The sequence below is a fragment of the Desmodus rotundus genome, chromosome 12, assembly GCF_022682495.2.
Source record: "Desmodus rotundus isolate HL8 chromosome 12, HLdesRot8A.1, whole genome shotgun sequence".
In the NCBI taxonomy this organism is placed as follows: domain Eukaryota; kingdom Metazoa; phylum Chordata; class Mammalia; order Chiroptera; family Phyllostomidae; genus Desmodus; species Desmodus rotundus.
Genome location: NC_071398.1, coordinates 60860583 through 60876200, shown reverse-complemented (window position 1 = coordinate 60876200; position 15618 = coordinate 60860583).

Sequence of the window (15618 nt, the reverse complement as noted above, 5' to 3'; positions counted from 1 at the left end):
TCTCTCCATCTGGCCCCCCACAGCCACTGAACCACCTTCTGTTGTTGGAGGTGGGGGAGGGCTTTCTGTAAATGGAGCCTTACAGTATGCGTCCTTACGGCTGGCTTCTGCATGCCATGTAATGATTTTGAGATTCGTTCATGTTGTCATCGTCAATTGCTCCTTCCTGAATAGTGTTCTATTGTATGGTTATACCATGTTTTGTTTATCCAGCCAACTGTTTTTTTTTTTAATCCTCACCCAAGGATATGTTTACTGATTTGAGAGAGAGAGGAAGGGAGAGACAGGGAGAGAGAGCATGAGAAAAAGAGAGAGAGAGAAACACTGATGTGAGAGAGAAACATCGATCAAGTTGCCTTACGTATGCGCCCTGATGGAGAAACAAACCCGCAAACCCACGGCCTTTTGATATATGGGACGATGTTCCAACCAACTGGACTAGCTGGCCGGGGCTATCTAGCCAATGGCTGATGAACACTTGGGTTGTTTACCACTTGGGCTAGGCGTATAATGCCGCTGTTAACCTTTGTGTACACGTTTTTCAATGGAAATATGTTTTCATTTCTTTTGAGTAAAGAAGTGAAAGGCTAGATTGTATGGAAAGAGCACGTTTACTTAAGAAATGCCAGTTTCCCGAGGCGGTCAGCTGTGTCCCGTCTCCACCAGTGGGGGTGGTGGGGGAGAGCTCCAGTTGTTTTGTTTGCGTCCTTGTCGATGCTTGGTGTTGTTGGTCTTTTCAATTGTATAACGAGTGTACAATGGTGTATTCCTTACTTTAAAAGAGACATTTCCGATTTAAATAAATAAATAAATAAATAAATAAATACTTACAGCCTCTGCCCCACCATCCACCAATGCTCTAAATAATGTGATAATAAGAGAGGTGGGTGTTGGAATTTTGAGAAAGGAGGTGTATTCATTTTCTAGTGCTATGTAACCAATTCTCACAAACTTTAACAGCTTAAAACAACAGGCATTTACCATCTCGCGGAGTCTGTGGGTCAGGAGTCCAGGCTCTGCTCTGCTGGGCCTTCTGCTCAGGGTCTCACGAGACTGCTCTCCAGGCGTCAGCTGGGACTGTGCTTGTTCAAGGAGCGCTGACTCCTCTTCCCACTCACCTGGCTGTTGGCAGAATTCCGGTCCTGTGACTGTAGGACCGAAGTCCCTGTTTCCTCTCTGGCTGCCATCCAGGGCCTGCTCTCAGCAGCTAGAGGTCACCCAAGTTTTCTGGCACGCAGCCCTTTTACAGGCTCTCGCTCACCCCACAGCTGCTTCCTTCTTCAAGGCTAGCAGGTGTGTCTCTCTCTCTCCGGTCCTCCAAGACTGCCCTGAGTAACATACCGTAGTCCCAGGAGTGTCTGTCCCATCACCTTTGCCATTTTCCGTTGGCTGGGTGCAGGTCACAGGCTCTGCCCCCAGTCCAGGGAGGTCACACGAGGACATGACTCGTGGACATCCTACCGTGTGTTTGGCCCTGGGGGTATGCTGTGTCAAACCTGGGCAGTGGTTCTCAAACCTGAGTGTGCCTAAAACGATTCCTGGGACCTCTCCCGGGAGTCTGACTCAGTGAGTCTGGATGGGGCCCAGGAGACTGTTTTGTTAGTGAGCAATTTCTCAGCTATGTCTGAGGCAGGTGGTCCCTAGGTCACATCCACAGAAACACTGTTGTGGGGTAACAGCGTGGCTTGGAGAGGGGCGCACTTGGGTACGAGCCCTTGCCAGTAAGCAAGTGAGACTGACCAATTCCATCTTCTTGTCTTGAAAACCAAAGGGGAGGCTGGATACTGCCTATCAGCAGAACCCTACAGAGACAAAGACCAACCACAGCCAGGGACAAAGACTTCTACAAGGCAGCGCTGGCGGGTGTGGCTTGGTTGGTTGGAGCGTTGTCCTGAACACCAAAAGTTTTTCGGTTCGATTCCCAGTCAGGGCGCGTGCGGGAGACAGGCAATCAATGTTTCTCCCTCACATCAATGCTTCTCTCTTTCTCTCTCTCTCTCTCTCTCTCCCTGCCCCTCCTTCCTCTCTTTCTAAAAAGCAATGGAAAAAAAAAAATGTCCTCGGGTCAGGATTTTAAAAAAAAGTCTATGAAGCAGAAAAATACCTTAGGACAAAATAACTCACTAGGACCCTGTGACTTATTAGGCAGAGCTAATAAGTCACAATAAAACCACAGTAACACCATGTTTAATAAAGTTTAAATTATGGTTCTACCATTTACTAGATGTAAAACATTGACAAACCTCTTAAACTCCCTGGGCCTCAAATCTTCAAAATGAAGATAATAAGACCCATTTCCCATTCTCACTGATATTACGTATCAGTGAGACCCTAAAGGCAAACAACAAAACAAAACAAACCTCCACATACACACACACAGAAAAAAAAAAAGCCTGCATTCAGATATTTGCTAAATCCTACCTAAAAAACGCGACTCTCAAACAAGATTCTAGACTGTCAAAATATTACCACAAATGTTGGTGCTTCTGCTTCTTCACAGCAACAAGTTAAAGAAAATAGGTAAGTTTTAAAAAAAAATGATTCAATAAAGATAAAAATAAGGGACAATGAAAGAGCATATAAGTTTATCATTTATATTACACCAAGGAGGTAAACTTCCCTATGTGAAGAAAATAAATGTAAAGATTGGATTATAAAATAGATATAACTAGTTATTGCCTGTAAGAAAAACAATGAAATTCAAGACCTTAAAAAGTCCACAGAGAGCCCTGGCTGGTGTAGCTCAGTGGATTGAGCACAGGCTGTGAACCAAAGGGTCACCAGTTCGATTCCCAGTCAGGGCACATGCCCGGGTTATGGGCCCGATCCCCAGTAGGGGTCGAGTAAGAGGCAACCACACATTGATGTTTCTCTCTCTCTCTCTTTCTCCTTCTCTACCCCTCTCTCTAAAAATGAATAAATAAAAATCTGGGATTATTCTGAGTTCTCTCATGAATGTGGTGAAAACACGATGCCAATTAAGTAGATTTTACGGTTACAGATGTTAAGGATGAAAACAAACATTGAACAGTGAAGGCCTACCATTCTCAAGTGTGAGGTTCTAAATAATGTAACCATCAAAACATGCCAAAAGCTGGTACAAATGAAAGATGAAAACAAGAACATAATTGCAATTGGATTCTTGAGCATGTCATTAACTAGTGCATTTTCATTTTAAAAAGAAAACAAGGAAAAAATAAAATCCTGAATGAACAACAAAAGCAATTGTAAAGCATACAATTATATTTTTAATAGTTATGGAAATGATAGTCAATTAAGTTTAATATTTATTTCTTCTTAAAACTTTGAAATAAGATGTGGAAGTTTATGTATATATAGTTTTAATCCTCACCTGATGATGTGTTTACTGATTTTTAGAAAGAAGGAAAGGGAAAGAGAGAGAGAAACATTAATCTGTTGCCTCCCATACACATTTCCAACCGGGGATTGAACCGGCAACCCAGGGATGTGCCCTGATCAGGGACCGAACCCACAACCTTCTGGTGTACTAGACAACCCTCAAACCAACAGAGCCACCCAGCCAGGGCAAGAAATTTTCATTTTTTGATGAAAAGAGCCGTGTGCTCCCTCTGAAGAGCCAATGTCACACTTGCTGGAGATGTCCGAGCTCCTTGCCTTGAAAGCAGGGCCAGAACGTCCACCCAGGGCTGGTTTTTCCCGCACAGTATTGAGAATGCTGGTAATAGCTATTGGGGAAGAACATTAAAATATAGAGATAGCCTTGGCTGGTATAGCTCAGTGGATTGAGCACGGGTTGTGAACCAAAAGGTCACCAGTTCGATTCCCAGTCAGGGCACAGGCCTAGGTTGCTGGCCAGGTCCCCAGTAGGGGGCGCGTGAGAGGCAACCACACATTGATGTTTCTCTCCCTCTCTTTCTCCCTCCCTTCCCCTCTCTCTAAAAATAAATAAATAAAGTCTTTTAAAAAAAGAAAATACCAAATTTAAAAAATATAGAGAGATAAAAATTGTTGTAGTTGACATGATTATATACCTGAAAGTTCCAAGAAAAGCAGCCCCTAAATTACTAGAAATAATAAATGAATTCAGCCAAGATGCAGCCAAAAGAAACCCACATAGAACAATTGCGTTTCTATCTGTCAGTGAAATGGAGCTGCGTATTAATAAAAACATAAAATAAAAATAGAGAAAGATTCCATTTATAACCACAAACCAAAAGTAAATTTGCTTGAGGATTTTCTTTGAGCCACTAGATTTATTCCAAGGCTAGTACAAAACCATAACAGGACAAGTAAAGGGGAATTTGAACAAATGGAGAGATACACCAGATCATTACTGAAAAAACAAAGCTTAATAAATGTGACAGGGCTTTCAAAGTGCGTAGCTGTGAGGCAAGACGAGTTTAAGGCCTTACAGAATAAGTACAGAAGCTGAAAAATGGATATCAATGTTATAGAACAATAGGAAAGATAAGGATTCTCTCACAAGATTTCAAATGCCTTAAAGAAAGCACATTTATCAAAACTGTAGGTCCACAAAAAAGTACTTGGTGGGACATCTTTATTTGGTTTAACATCTTAAGCTTAAAACAGGACCAATTCCCAACTGCAAACTGTTCCTCCTACAGTCTGATGCATCTCAGTAAATGGCAAATCCACCCTTCCAGTGGTCTGGCCAAAGTATGTGGAGTCATCCCAAGGTCAAAAATAGATCCAGAATGGACCGCTTCTCACCACCTCACCTCCGCTGGCCCCGACCAAAACCACCTTAGCCTCTCAGCTGTACTGTTGTTGGGGCGGTGGGGGGGGGGGGACGGCTCACAAATCAGGGGTTCTACTGCATTCCTCCTGCATTCTCAGCACCACAGCCAGGACGCAACAGGCCCTTTCCTCCCAACGACCTTGACATTCCTTTAGGATTGTTGTTCTGTCAGCAGGAACCTTCTTCCCCCCAGGTATTTGCATGCTTCCTTCCTCCCTTCCTTCAGGTCTTTACTCAAATGTCATCATCTCCTTAAGTTCCAAAGTTGAAAATTTCAACTTTTCACCCCCACATCAGGTTCCCAATCATTCTGTGTTATGTTACTTGTTATTTATTTATCCATCTATCATCTGTTCTTAAAATTTGTCTCTCTTCCTCCTCTCCAACAGGATGTTTGTTTTACTCACAGCTGTATCCTTAGCACCTAGAACAGTGCCTGGCACATAGTAGATGCTGGATAAATATTTGTTGCATGCATGAAACAAAAGAGAAATTCTTGTAGCACATAATGTCCTACTTTACACCTGTAATTAACAACAAAGGAGAAACAATACAATGCAGAGAGATGTCAGTGCTGACTGGGCAATGGGATCACAGAAGGAAGTTAATTACTCTAGAGTAATATATCACATCCTACGGAATGATAGATTGCAGATGGATTAGAGTAAAAACATACACCAGTATTTTTAAGAATGGGAGAAAATTGCATGGCTTTCTCATGTTTGAAAGTATGATGGATGTTTGACTACTTTTTTATTTTCTTTTTTATTGAACCTATTGGGGTGACATTGGTTAATAAAATTGTCTAGGTTTCAGGTGTACAATTCTGTAACACATCATCTGCATATTGTATTGTGTGTTCACCACCCCAAGTCACGTTTCCTTCCATCACCATTTATCCCCCTTCACTTTCTTTCACCCCCTCACCCCCTTTTCCTTCTGCTAATCACCACACCATTGTCTGTGTCTGTGAGGTTTGGTTTTGTTCTTGCTTGATGTCTGACTATTGAAGCAATGAAAAATATGGTTAAGGACAAGATGTAAAGGATGTTAAGGACATGAATATATGAAGATTACTCTAAAAGGTATGGTAAATACATATAAAACAAGGTTATAAAAATAAAACCCATGTGAAAAATAGAACCGCTAGGAGTTTATTTTAAAATAGGAAAGAATTGATACAAATATATAGTTTGGGTCTAGATTTCAAAGGAGATGAATAGTTTATTTCCAAATAAAAAGAAAGAACAAACATCACATGGAAAAATATACAACCTTCAAAGCAATAAAGAAAAATATATCTAAACAACATTAAGATGTCATTCCAGAACTGTTAAACTAGGAAAAGTGAATAAAAATGATAAACTCCATGTTAACGGAACTGTGGGTGGCAGAAATACATTGCTGGTGATAATACGCGTCTGTGTAATTCCTTAGACAAACAATTATAGGTATCAAAAGCTATAAAAATGTTTGTATCTTCTGGTCTATTTATTGCACTTTAGGAAACTTATCTTTAAGAAAGTGAATAAACCCAAAATTAAGCAAACAAAAAGGAATCTGTTTTATATTGTGCAGTGAAGTGAAAAATTGGAAACAACCGAAACACTGAATGATAGAATTTCCAAACAAACTTTCTTATAACAACACATTGGACAATTAAAATGGACAATGTGGGGAGTTTTTAATGTGTGAATGTTAAACGTGAATGTCAGCAGAGCAGAGCTACCATCTGAGACACTCAATGCAAAGTGTGATCTCTCTGTAATCTGGCCAAGGGTACCCTAATCTTTGGGACAGTGCACCGAGTAGGCTGTTTGTACCAGGTGAAGAACCACCTTCCATGGGGTTATGCCAACTCTTCAGACTGAAAGGTCTAGGAAGCTTCCTAGAGAGGCTTGCAGCTGGAAGTTAGGATTTAACTTCACTCTCGGGCGCTATGAACTTGGCCTCATGGACACAATAAAGTGGAAAGCAGGAGCGTGGCTGGACAGGGAGGACCAGAAGGTTCAGAGGCTGAGCCCTGACCCAAGCCCTCTGCCTAGGAGGCAGGATGCCTGAAAGCCCCAGTAGAGCGCAGGGCAAGGTGGAGTTTACCTCGCAGTCCAGGCAATGAGGAAGATGAGGTGTTTGGCCTGACGGGGTGCCTAGATATGAGTTCTCACCCCATCACTTATTAGCTGAGTGACCTTGGGCAAGTCACTGAAACTCAGAGTGAGTAGCTTTCCCCTGGAAAGATGTAGGATGACAAGGATACCTACTTCAGAGGGTTGGCGTGAGGATTAGGTGCGACAAAGCAGATAAAACCCCTACCTTGGAACTCTTGCCGTAGGAACTCTTGCCATTATTTTGCACTCGGGGTGACTTACATGCAGAGCCAAGTGCCTGCAAGCACAGCTTAGAGAATCAGAAAGGGCTGGGTCACTTCCGAGCATCAGGAATTTATAGCCGAGAGTTACTGAACCAAGTGAGATTTCGCCCGGACTCATTTTGGGGGGTTGATGATGTTCATTTGGGAGGAGGAGGAAGGCAAGCTTTCAGGGAGATGCTGGCTGGCTTGCAGAGGTAGGACGTTCCTGAGCCTCGGGCCAGGTAGGCTGCCAGAGGCCTCCTCAGAGTCAGCTTCGAGCTGCTCCCCTTCAATGACTTCTTGCAACAGAGAGCTGGTCCTAAATATGCTCCAAAAGGGACCACTGGGGACTAGTCACGGATGCCTCCCAGACCCCGCTGTGGCAGACAGATCCAAGAACACACCCAAGAATTGAGGAAGTGGATTGTGCTTTCTTTTTTTTTTCTCATTCCTGATAGCCTGCTGATTGGTTGAGAGGGGATAGTGTCAAAATTAAATCCTGATGCTCGTTCTTGCGTTTTCCCTGGGAACAATTACAGTGGTTGGGCAGGCAAGTGGAGAGACTGAGTGAAGTGGTGGGGGGGAGGGAGAGATGTCTCCAGGGTACTTTTAGGAAGCTTTGCTATTTAATGCGCTATGTGACTTCCTTCTCTAGGTCTCCAAGAGAATTTTGCTAAAGACTGACTCATCTTTCAAGACTTTCTTGAAGTTCAATTTAGATTTCTTTAGAATGTTGTCCTGTGATGGTCTTTTAGGCAGAAGCAATCCATAGACATGAGATTATTTATTCATATAATTATTCATTAAGCAGTTACTGTGTGTGAGACACCACGTTAGGAGCTGATATATAGAGGCAACTCAGGTATAGTCCTTGCTCTCGTGTTGCTGACAGTGGGCTAGAGAGACAGGAAAATCCACAATTAAAATGTAAATTTTGCCCTGGTTTGTGTGGCTCAGTGGATTGAGCACTGGCCTGTGAACCAAAGGTTTCTGGTTCAATTCCCAGTCAGGGTACATGCCTGGGCTGTGGGCCAGGTCCCCAGTAGGGGGTGCATGAGAGGCAACCACACACTGATGTTTCTCTCCCTCTTTCCTTCCCTTCCCCTATCTCTAAAAATAAATCTAAAAATATGTTCTTAAAAAATGTAAATTTTGTCCTGACCAGTGTGGCTTAGTGGGTTGGGCATCATTCCACAAAGCAAAAGGTTGCCGGTTCGATTCCTAGTCAGGGCACACTCCTGGGCTGAGGGTTTGGTCCTGGGTCGGGGCACCTACAGTAGAAACCGATCAATGTTTCTCACATAGATGTTTCTCTCCCTCTCTCTCTCCTTCCTTTCCCCTCTCTACAAAAATAAATTTACAAAATCTTTGTAAAAAATGTAAATCTTAAGTGTTATGATAACTGCGGTAGGCTGAAGAATGCCTCCTGAAGATGCCCAGCTCCTACTCCCTGTGAATGTTACCTTATCCAGGTGGACCTGGAATCACAGGCGTCCTTAGAAAAGTGGCAGAGGGGGGTCTGACTGCAGAAGAAAAGAAGGTGACGTGAGAATGGAAGCAGAGCTTAGAGGGACACACTGTGGAGTCAGAGGAGGGGCCACAAGCCAAGGCATGGAGGTGGCCTCTACAAGTTGAAAAGGGCAAAGACAGGGATTCTCCCCTGGAGCTTCCAGAAGGAAGCAGCTCTGTTGACACTTGAACTTAAGCCCAGTGGGACTGATTTTTGACTTCTGACCTCCAGAACTGTAAGAGAATCAGTTCATATTGTTTTAAGCTGCTATGTTTGTGCTCACTTGGCACAGCTGCGATGGGAAATAAATGTGCTCTGTTCAGTGGAAGGAGGGTTACAGAATGGGATGGACACCCTGACCATTTCCTGTTGGCGCAGTGAGGGCAGGCGTCAGAAGGAAGTTCCCAGAGGGGTTGCCATCGGCTCTTCCACACTGGGAGGACTGTTAAAGCCTTCTTACCTAGCACTCCGAAGTGTGGAGAGTGAAAGCACCGTCCAAGGACCTGCCCATTCACTCACTAAGCCAACACTTATGGAGTGTCTGCTCGGAGCTGGGTCCTGTGCTGAGCGTGACGGGGATCTGAAGATGAAGTTGGCGGTGTTCTTCTCCTCAAGGAGCATAGGTCCGGCAGGGAAAAGAACTGGGCATAGAAGCCCTGGGGTTTCATTACATCAGCTCGGTGACTTAACCTCTTTGGGTTTAGCTCCCTTTGTGTAAATCATAAAAAGAGTCACTTCACAGATGAAGTGGTAAAACATACGCATAATTGAAAGACTGGTTGAATCCCAGTCTTTGTTCTTAACCTGCGGCTGTCGCTGGGCTGTCCCATGTCCACCCCCAGCACCTTCTCCAGACTCCCAGCTCTTCGTGAAGGTGCCCAGTGCGAACCCTGACTGTGTAGGTCCGAAATGAAGGGGCACCTATCAGGGCTCACCTCACCGTCGGGACTGTTTCGGCAACAGTCGTGTCTTTATTAGTCTTTTTATTTTCTTCTTTAAAAAAATTCTGCTCAAGTAAAAAAAAAAATTTTAATGGAAAGTCACTCTTGTCAAATCATGTGAAAAATGAAGAGAATAGTTTCTGGGCGAGAGGCCGTATCGTGGTGAGCCAAAAAGTCGATGCCGTTCAAGTATGTTCTGTTTGGACCGCTGCTGATACCCCTGTATCCAGTTACATTGTGCTGAAAAAATAGTGAAGAATGTTTGCACTGGAACCAAAGTCCCAGCTCAGGCTCTGGCTCCCGGATAAAAGGAAGGGGCAATCACTGGCTGAGTACTGATAGTCGTCGTCTCTTTCTCTTTTGTTCCCTGCGGCTCCACAGAGGGGAGCTGAGTGGCTTCTCTGACCATCCCTGAGCTGCGCAGTGGGCAGGCACTGTGGATGGAGTTCAAGTCCAGGATGGGGGTGTCAGTCAGAGGTGGTTCCTCTCCCTCAGTATTTTAAATCAAAGGGTTGTGATTTTTTTAAGGAAGGTTCTCAGGCCCATTTTGAATCTCTCCTCTGACCTTTAGCTAGAACATCTGTCTCTGTCACTCTGTGTTTCTGTCACTCTGTGTCTCTCTCTCTCTCTGCCTCTTTTTCTCTCTCTCTGTCTCCCTTTCCCACCCCCCTTACTCCAAGGGTGGCCTTTATTCTGTGTCTCCCAGGACGGTTCAGATTTCAACTATTTTGCACCACAGTTCCTACATTAGAATGTGCTAGAAATGCAAATATTTTGACAACCAAGCAACAGCTTCTGAAATACTTTGGTAGCCCCCGCCCCCAAATGCTAAAACAGCCAACGCTCGCGTAGTACTCTTTTCTGGGAGAGTTCAGACACAAGTACTGCTGTCCTCCCCGATTGACAGATGAGGACACAGACACAGAGAAATGAAAAGACTCACGCAAGGTCATGTTGGTCAGATCTTGTGGACTAATTTTCAGCTCAGAAAATTTAGCCCATGTAGTCCCCCGTCCTGTCTCTCCACTCCTCCCTGGCTCTGGTCGGAAAGCTTTGTACATCCACGTTTCCTTCCCCACAGACAGAAACATTATAGTCACTTGCCTTTGAGTGCTTCGCCACACCTGCCGCGTACATACTGGAAGCTCAGTGAATAACTGTGGATTCCTTAGCTCAGAAAAACAGAGCAGATAAAAGAATAAAAGGCTATCTATGCAGAATTGTAAGGATCTGGGAAAGGGTTCCTGATTATGATATTAAGTATAAATTGATATAAAACTGTATATACAGTATGATGTAACTATGGGGAAGTATAAATATGCTATTCAAATACTGGAAGGAAACACGACAGACTGTTGACCATGGTTATCACAAAAGGGTGTGGGTAAGATAGTGATTTTAATTTTTTTATTTATACTTCTTTTGTATTTTCCCATTTACCTGTCATCAGCTTGTGCTAACTTGATAAACAGAAGAATAAAAGTTTAAAAATATATCATCCACTCCAAGGGCGCCAGATCGACATGGAAGAGACTGGTTGATTGGAGGGTTGTCCTAGTAATTTGTGGTCTCCCTGGGAGTTGAGCTGCATGAGTGGAATTTGGGCTGTGGTGTGATTGTGGCTCGCAAACTCTGTGTGTGTGTGTGTGTGTGTGTGTGTGTGAGAGAGAGAGAGAGAGAGAGAGAGAGAGAGAGAGAGAAAGAGAGACATCTGCACCACAATCTGATGGTATACATGTGAGGACAGAGTTTAAATAATCCCTTGTGAATGAGGAAACAAAAGACCTCATTCTCTCTCTTTTTAGCAGAGCTGAAATGGCCCAGAGACTTGAAACCAGTCCCAGGGAGGATTAGTGACAGAGCTGGACAAGGGCCTCGGAGACCCTGAAATCTAATCTTGTCGTGTAGACCAGTATCTGATGCCTGCTTTGTGCAGGGCATTGATCTGGGCACCCTAGACCCAGGGAAGCAGAAGGTTGAAATCATTAAGGGAGTTCTCACTTTTTGCTTCGTTTGGCTCAAACCTGCAGTCTGGTCCTGCTGTCCTGGGCGAGGCAGCGTGCCTCAGATCGTGGGCTGCTGTGCTGGTCTAGCCCTGCTCGTACTTGCAGTTGTCCCCAGTGGTCCGCGCTGCCTCGCTGCTGGGCAGATTGTGTCTCCGTGGCTGTCTGCATGAGGTCTTGGGATGAGGGATTTGGAGGAGGGCACAGGACAGCGGCCCTGGGCCTTCTGAAGACCCAAGCCCACTGACCAGGCCAGCTAAGCCAAAGGGCCTTCTCTTCTGGCCTTTCTGATAAACCATTCTCTGCTCCTGCTACGTGGGCCCATGGGACCAGCAGACTGATCTTTGGAACCAGAATCAGCATTCAGAGACATCAGCCAGCCAGTGACCAGCCGGCCACTGACCAGTAATTTGTCCAACTGGTCAAACTGCATGTGTATTTAGATCCCGCCTCAGAAGGTAACATTTTGTGGCCTGTGGGCGACTTCAGGGATATCACAGCGTGACTAACAGAGGTTTCACAGAGTGTTTTAAATTATTTTTTCTGATTATAAAAGCAATATGAGTATATTACTAAAACTTGAAAAATACAGAAAGAATAAAGAAAGCAAATAAATCTTCCACTCTAACCCTTAGCAAAAGCCTCTATGAGCATAATTTTTTCCTTGCAATTAGTGGTATCTTCTCATCTTTTTCCACTGTATAGATATACGGCATTCTGTATGTATTTTTTATTCCTGATTTTTTCCTTAACATTATTTGATAAGCATTCCCCTTATCACTCAATATGTTTTGAAAACTATGATTATTGATGACTATATAAAATTCCATGGTAACAATGAACTATCATTATGTAACTTTTCACCTAGTATCAGACTTTTAAACTGTTTCTAAATTTTTAAAAAGATTTTATTTATTTATTTTTAGGGAGGGGAAGGGAAGTAGAGAAACATTAATGTGTGGTTGCCTCTCCCATGCCCCCCACCGGGAACCTGTCCCATAACCCAGGAACGTGCCTGCACTGGGAATCGAACTGGTGACCCTTTGGTTCACAGGCCCATGCTCAGTCCACTGAGCTACACTGGCCAGGGCTGTTTCCAAGTTTTACAGATAAAAATGTGATGAGGCCAAAGGAGATGGTCAGTCTTATACACTTCCTGATCCAAGTATACGGCAGCACCTATGGAGTGCGCATGTCAAAAAATTGAACCTGAATCTGATCAAGCCTTCAGATTTAACTTCCCATTTATAAGAACAGAGGGCACATTGGTGACACTGTGACATTGCAGTCAGAAAAACCCAGATTCTGGGAAACTGTGCAGCACAAATGAAACTTTTTTTCCCCCAGCAGATAAACTGCTTAGAGGGAGAGATGAGAGAGGAGGGGGACCTCTAGATGAAAAGAGGCTTAAGGAGAGCGCCTACCAATTGTAAGGTACGCATAATACTTGGATCGTATTCAGACAAACTCAAAAAGACATTTAAGAGACAGAGAAACTGAAACACTAACTTAGATATTTGATAATATTAAGGAAGTATTAATTTTTCAGAAGTGGTAATAGCATTTGTGGTTACGTTTAAAAAAACAAATCCTTACCTTTTAAATACATGTATTGAAAATGTCCCATTTGAAAGGATATATTTGGGATTTGCTTCAAAATCATGGGAGGGGGGCAGGGGATAGTGTGCATGTAGACGGGTCGAGATTGGCCCTAACTCTTGGAGCTGAGTGATGGGTACATGGGGAGGCTCCTTCCACTATCTCTTTACTTTGATAAACGAGTAGGTTTGATATTTTATTTTATTTTATTTTATTTTATTGTAGATTTTAAAGATATTTTAAAATTTAGAAAAAGAAAATTTACAAAAATGACAAGGAAGCCAGCATTTGGTGGCCAAGTGCAGAGCTGAACTGTGGAGGAAGCAGCCCTGTGCTCGATGAGTAAGACCTCACTTTAACTTGCTCAGGTCCTGGGGCTATTTACCTAACATCTGAGAGCCTCAGAGCCCTTGCTGCCTCACAGGGTTGGGAGGAGGAAACATTTGCGAAAGCACGTGGAAAACTAAGGAATGTTGGTATTTTATCCTAAGGGATGGATGGGTGGTACAGGAGGGCAGGGGGCAAGGACAGGGGCCCCTCTCCCCTCCTCAGGGAGTCTGGGGCTCCCCAGAGTGTTTCCCTGACAGCTGGGGAGTGAGGCTTTCGAAGAAAGCTACTCAAGCATGCCATTTTAATGATCTTGCCATTTTGTTTATTATATGTATTCTAAATGGATGCCCTGGGGATTACCATTAGCATCTTAAGTTATAACAATCAGTTTAGATTAACATCAATTTAATTTTGATGGTATAGGAACTCTTCCTTGGGCTCTGTCCTAACAGGGGCAACCTGCTCAGCCCCAGGTGCCTGCTGGCAGCAGCGACCCATCATCGTGGGCTTTCCTGTGGCTCCACCCCTGCAGACCCCGAGCCCCAACCCCAGGGGCGAGCCTCTCTGTGGTTTGGTCCCTTTGCCCCGGGGATTTCCAGGCTGGTGTGGCCCATCTTGCTCCCTCAGCAGTCCCAGCATCCAGAGCAGCAGGGCCTGGTCATCTCTCTCTTCCCAGAAACTGGAGTGGAAAGCCAGGGGGAAAAAGTGCTGCCCTGGCAGAGGGCACTTCACCAGAGTGGGGAAATGTGGGCTCTCTCCTCGGGGCTGCCTGGCCCACACTCCGGTGACCTCCGCACCTTGTTCGAGGGGTCGTCAGACACCCATCCCGAGCCCAGACACCCAGCAACCCATTCCTTACCCTGGCCGGTTGTCTGCACGAGGTTAACCTCAGGCTTCTTCCTGGCTGCCTCTGATTCACTGCTCTTTCTCTGGCCGGATAATGGTTTGGGGTTTGGCTGCGCCTTCTGCTTGCATCCTCGAAACCGGAGCTCCTGACCCTGCCTGCTAACGGCACCGCCAGACACACTCCACGGCTAACTTCCCCTCCAGTCTCCTACCTGTCCCTTCCCTCCAGCCAGAAATCACTGAGGTATCTGAATCCTTACCCCTGCAGGAAGTGCTCAGTGAGGCCACCTGCCTCTGAGAACAGCCAGGCCCTGGCACCATCCTGGGTCCCTGGTACCTGCCCAGAGTGGGGCTTTGCTTGGTCTGGGCACCGTGAGACCCTCTGGTGGAGCCAGAACACACTTGATTTGGGGGCAGACCTTTGGAGTCCACAGGTGTCTCCCTTCATTTACACCTCAGACCAGGTGGACCTGGCTTGTGTTCTTAAAGCTGTTCTACACACGAGAAGCCTGCGGGTCAGAGAGGTGAAATGCTTGCCCAAGTTCCCACAGCTAAGCAGTCAGAGATCCATGCCAGCTACCAGAGTCCTCTTGCTCTGGATCCATAGTGGCTATTGTTCTAAGATAGGATGCTTCTCAAGCAGGTGGGAAGCCCAGGAGAGGTGTACCGATCCTGGGGCTCAGGAAAGGAAGGGGAGGGGGAGGGTGTATTTGGTATAGGGGTGGTTGTGTTTTTGCCAATCCTTGCTCAGAGGCCTTGAACTACCCATTCCATCCACAGCCCAGTGATCCGTCAGGGTTCTACCCCAGCCCCATCTCCATCATAAGCTGGGAACCCCTTCTGCTGAAAATACTTTCTCTGCTTGGCTAATGAAATGTACTTATTCAATATACATGCCATCTGCTAATACGAGTAAGGCCCTAGAAAAGGTCACCAATTAAATCTGGTCATAATTTGCATGACCACGCCCCTGTTTGGCCATTCAGACCTGTATCAATCTTTTGACACATTTATTGAGCACTGGCCCTGTGCCAGATCAGATCCTCTTAGATACTGGGATGCAAGGAGGAATGCAGCCAGTTCCTGCCACAGCTCAGCCTGGTGGGACGGATGGACAGACAGACAGGCTCTGTGGTAGCCCTCAGAGGCCTGGGTCCAGCTAGGAAGGCTTCTTAGAGGAGGTGACTTTTAAGATGGGCCTTTGAGGAAAAAATGAGTAAGTTTCTTTTCTGAGGGGACTTTGATAAGAAGGGAAGAGCTAGCTAAGGGGAAATAATGAGGACAGGGTGGTAGCAGGG